Source organism: Athene cunicularia (genome assembly GCF_003259725.1).
Source record: "Athene cunicularia isolate RWA chromosome 3 unlocalized genomic scaffold, athCun1 chr3_part1, whole genome shotgun sequence".
Lineage (NCBI taxonomy): Eukaryota > Metazoa > Chordata > Aves > Strigiformes > Strigidae > Athene > Athene cunicularia.
In genome coordinates, this window is record NW_020799097.1 from 60,919,432 (window position 1) to 60,920,067 (window position 636).

A 636-nucleotide genomic window follows, 5' to 3' on the forward strand; every position below is an offset into this window, starting at 1 on the left:
CTCTGGCTGGAGTGAGCGGATAGCCCCTCATGCAACGAGGTGCAATTTATACCCTCTGTTGCTAGTCCATAGTTCCGATTTGTGCCATAGCCACCTCACAAACTGGAGTCAGATGAGGGTTATGTGGGCACTTGGTGTTTGCTCCAGTCTTCCTAAAAACCAGACATTTGGTGGAGATTTCATCGAGGTAAAAAAATGAAAGTGACAAGTGTCACAAGCTCTGAGATGCAACAGCATGGAAAACTCCCAATGTTTACCTTTCCTACTACATCATTTTTGTTTGTCTCCCCTGCAGCCGTTAACAGTTGAGCAACAAATTAAAATTGATAATCTCTGATGACTCCACAGATAAGGCCCGGAAACATGAAGCTGGTATTGCTGCTCTTCTCCCTTGACATTTGGTGAGGCAGTTTGATTCAGTCACAGCTGAAGCTCCAGCTGCACTGGCAGCAGCCCTGGGTTCCTCAAAAGCTTCCTTGGTCTCTGTTGAAATGGCCGCTGCCAATTCTTTGGAATTTGGGTTTGCAACCTCAGTAATCCCTGTAATTAATTCAATGCACAATGATGTCTTTTGTCACAGATTTGTTAAAATGGTATTGACTGCTATTTAACAATCTCCTCCCCCCCCCCCCCCCC